The sequence below is a fragment of the Sciurus vulgaris genome (assembly GCF_902686455.1).
Source record: "Sciurus vulgaris genome assembly, chromosome: 8".
Taxonomy (NCBI): domain Eukaryota; kingdom Metazoa; phylum Chordata; class Mammalia; order Rodentia; family Sciuridae; genus Sciurus; species Sciurus vulgaris.
Window position 1 is genome coordinate 92,172,322 of NC_136468.1, and position 5,143 is coordinate 92,177,464.

Consider the following 5,143-nt stretch of genomic DNA (forward strand, 5'->3'; position numbering starts at 1 on the left):
CTCACATGGTTTACCTAAACAGGCAGGGGTTTCTATCCTCTAAAATACACCAAGTTATGTAAGCCATATAATTGTAATTATACAAGTAATATTACCTTAATTCATTTTTAGCATTTGTAGGATTATTTTGATAGCTCCCTTTCCATTGATATTTTTTCTTGATTAGACTTGTTAGATTTTTGTCAATTTTAGCTGTATTATTTCTTTTCTATTCCACATATTTCTGTTCCTATTCTTATTCTTCCTTCCTACTACATAATTTGAAAATAATTTGATTGTTAATCTAACTTCTTTCTGATACAAATACTTTAAGTTGTAAGTGTGCATCTAAGTATGATTTAGTCCCAAGAGACTCAGATATTTTAATCTTTTATTATCACTTAGTTCACAGCACTTTTTATTTACTTTTCTTGTGTTTTCTTCTTTGATCTGTGAGATATTTATAAGTGTACCATTTAATTTTGAAGTACTTTAGACATGGGAGTGGGGTTCTGTATATCTTGAGGTGATTGATTTCCAATGTAATAAATAAGGCAAGAAACGGTCTGCAGGATTTCAAATTTTTAAAATTTCTCAAAGCTTATTTTATGACAATATAGTCTGTCCTAATTAATTTTCTACTTGTCATTTTTATGTTATTTATATTCTCTATAAATAACAAATAGGTCAAGGTGGCTGATGATGTTGCTAAGCCTTCTATATCACTACTCCTTCCAGCAAAGTGAGGGGGCTTAAAATCTCCAAATATGATTGTGGATTGGTTTTTCTAGTTTTATTAATTTTCACTTCATGTATTTTAAAATTTTGTTATTAGGTACATACACATTCAGGATTGTTGTACGTTTTTGAAGAAGTTACCCTATTATGGTTATGAAATGTCCCCCGTTTATCTCTGAAAATACTTTTTCTTGAAATTTATTTTATATTTACTAGCTCTACTTCAGATTGCTCATGCTTATTTTTCCCTTCTTTGGCTTTTGACCTATTGGTGTATTGATATTTAAAGTGTGACATATGTATAGAACATATACTTATCATTTGCTTTTTACACATGTTGAACATTTATACTTTTTAATTACAATATCTAGATCATTTGTATTTAAATTAATTATTGATATGGTAAAAAAAAAAAAAGAACACCTGACATGAAGTTCAGTGGAAAATCGAGTAATGATAGGTTTGATGATCTAATATTTAGGAAAAGGTTGAATTAGTCCTGCTGTCAGGCTCAAAGAGAAGATTGTTGGAATGCTTTTGTTGTAATTGTTTATTCTCTCAATTGTCATATGGTACACAGCAACAGATTAATTTTTTTGTTAACTTTTCATTTTGCAAATAAAATTATATATATATAATCACCATAGACAATCTCTTAGGCATTCCATTATGGTTTTAATGTGAAATTCTGTAACAGCAAATAATGCTGGGTATTTTTCATATGCTTATTTGCCATTTGATTATCCTCTTCAATGAAATACCTGTTTATGTGTTTTGTTAATTTTCAGTTGCATCATTTGCTGATTGTTGAGTTTTCCAGTTTTTGTATAGTTTATAAACAAGTATGTGTGTTGCAAAAAACAAAAAATGCACAGACTTTTTTCTTCATGATTAAAAACCATGAAATTAAATAATAATAATAAAAAAACTAGAAACCAGAAAAAATACATGAAATAACTATAAGGATACAGTTTGAAAATAAGCATACTAGTTGTTTGAAAGATTGTGTATAATAAAACAATAAATGAAACTAAAAAAATTTTAAAAAGAAAGGCACAACTGAGACTGTATGTGACCTTTGAAGAACACATGCCTTATTTTTTGCAGGTCAAATGAAAGGATGTAAAACTTTCTGAATCATTTTAAGGAACTAACATGACATTCATATACACCCCAATAAAATAGCTTTAAAATGGAAGCTAGTAAATGATTACACATATGAATGTTAAAACAAGGAATTACAAGTAAGAGATTTCCAGATATAGAGGTCTATCAAAATCATCATGCATGATGGTAGGTAGGCTTTATTCCAGAAGGGTTAGCTGGCTGTTAAGATATCTATTAATTCATTAAATCAACAGACCAGAAAGGAAACAACACAAAATTTTCACAACAGATGCTCTATCTGTTCAATCCCCAACTGAAAATATTCCGCATCTACCACGATTAAAAAGAAAATTCTCAGAAACCTGGAAATAGTGGAAAACTTTCTTCAGCTGATGAAGAATACAGATCCAGAAGCAGTAGTTCAAAGCCCATGGAGGCATTTTTATTAAAATCAAGTATAAGACCCGAATTCCTACTATCTCTAGTATTTTTGAACATCTTTGTGAAGTCTAGCCAATATAATAGATATGAAACAAATATAAATAAACCAATCATAAGGGAAGATTCAGAATAGCCATAATTTATAGGTTATATGGACTTGTATAAAGAATTAATGAGATCACCCTGAACGCAGATGTTTATTTATTTTGTAATAGACACAGTTTAGTCTGTATTTTTAAACTGATACATAAAAATATAAAAATTACACATATTAATGGGCTACTATGTGCTACTCCATACATGAATATGATGTTTAAATCAGATTAAACATATTTACCTTCTCAAATGTTTATCATTGCTTTACAGTGATAGCTTTCAAAATTCTCTCTTCTGGCTTATTAAATGCACAGAACTGGGGGGTGGGGATGTGGCTCAGTGGTTGAGTGCCTAGCAAGCATTAGGTCCTGGGTTCCATCCTCAGAACCAGAAAAGAAAAAAAAAAAAAAATATATATATATATATATACATACATACATACAGGACAGGGCTGAGAATGTAACTCTGTGGTAGAAACTTGCTTAGCACACACACAGGCCCTGAGTTCAATCCCCAGGACTAAAAAAAAAAAAAAAGTAGATAGAGTACAGTTTAAACTAATATGTGTACATAATGTAACAAGCCAGAAAGATATATTAACTTTTGATCTATGCCATAAATGATCAGCAGAAAATAAATTGGAAAATGTTTGCTCTTAAAATAGTAGAAATAAAAATTGCCTCAGGAAAATACTGATAAGGAATATTTGGCACAGATATGGGAGCAGGTTCTGAATTGAGTACTTTTCCAAAGATATATGAAGAACTTTTAGAGCAATAAGGGAAGATTGATACTGTCAAAGACAACCTCTATAAGTTAAAGTGCAAAAATTTTTTTTATCTTTTATTTGTTTTTTCCAGATATACATGACAGTAGAGTGTATTTTGACATATTATACTTATATAGAATAAGTATAACTTGTTCCAGTTAGGGTCCCATTCTTGTGGTTGTACATGATGTGGAGTTACACTGATTGTGTATCCACATATGCAAATAGGAAAGTTACATCCGATTCCTTCTGTCATTAAAGCAAAAATTTACCACAACTCCAAATGAAAATCCCTATGAAATTTTTGGGAATGAGAGGTGGATGGGATCAATAAATTATTTTTTTAAAATAGTACAGGATAAATCGGTTCTGTTAAATAGCACTTCTGGTGTATACTAGATTACCTAATTTAATCCTTACAAAATATTAAGTCTAGAGGCTGGGGTTGTAGTTTAGTGATAGAGGGCTTGCCTAGCATGTGTGAGGCACTGGGCTCGATCCTCGGCACTATATAAAAATAAATAAATAAAATAAAGGTATTGTGTTCATCTACAACTAAATATATATATGTATATGTATAGACATACTAAATATATATATGAATATGTATATATATGTGTGTGTGTGTGTAGAGTGGGGAGAGAGAGAGAGGGAGATTAAAAATATTAAGTCTAAATTCAACCTCAGAAAGGTTCCTCAACTGGGTGGAATTGGGACGCCAACAAAGTTCTGAAAATCTTAGCCCATAGACTGAGCTTTTTAATAACCATGCTATATATTGCAAGAGCAACAGCCATTTAAATGTCTTGCATTAAGAATCATGTCTAGAGCCTACAGGAAGAAGCAGTTTCCACTACATGGTGTTACTCACAATTCCATTTCAGGTCTATTCAAAAAGGGATACTCAAAATCTTTCTTTATCCACACTTAAAATAGTAGTCTATAGCAAGCTGTTCAAGATACATGGTTAAGGGGAAAAAAAAGTACATTTCCAAAGCAGAACGATCCACTTTTACATAAAAATATCCTTTTATGTTTATACATATCCTTCTATATATCATATTCTATAAGTTACATGTATTACATATATAACATGAATATTTTTATCCTTTTTATAAATCATTTATACATGAAAAATATATAAATAGGATAACTTCAATATCCTAAAACATTAATTGTGGCTAATGCAGAATAATTACTCTGTGTTTTCTATAGTCATGTCTTTTCAAAGTTGTAACATTTCAAACAGAACAGCTCTTTTTAAGCTTCAAAATACAGTAAGCCAAATTTGTTTCCCCAACTTACATACATAATGAAAAATCAAGGCAGTTTTCCCTCTTGCAGCATGAAAAATACTGGTAGTATTAATAAAGTTATTTAGGCAATTTTATTTGTGAAAACTGTCAAATCCAATTACCTTGATCTTTAAACAGTCACACAAGTGCAAGGTGAAAATAAACAACGATTTTAGAATGGTAATTAGGTGAAATTATACCGTGCGTTTATTTTAGAAATGGGTCTTGTCACCCTCCCAGGCTCTATAACAAATCCTGGTGTTCGTGCAAACCTCAAAATGTGGTCCTGTTTGGCTGGGGTTTTCTAGTCCCTCCGTTTCTCCTTTTGCCTCCCGGCTGCCTGGTGCACTAAGGGACCCTGGCGAGCTGCACTAAAATGCAGCATTCCATCCCCAGTCAGGTTCTGCTTGGTTGGTTGAAAATGCCCAGTGATTCTTGTTCCCACCATGCAACTCTCCATGTTAACACGCGTCTTAGCAAGACCTTAAATACTGACTTCCACACAGCCGCACTTCAGCGACACGCTCCTATTTCCTTTTTGTTTGTTAGCTATAAAACTGAACAAATGGGACCAAGGGACTTTGGCATAGCTCCAAATCAGAGTGAAACGCATCCCGAATTGGCCCTTTGCCCAAAGGTATAATTTTCAGCTGTGAGTTGCCCTTAATTTTGAAAATCATCTTTGTAGCTTTAGATTTTTCAGAAGCATAGAAGCATT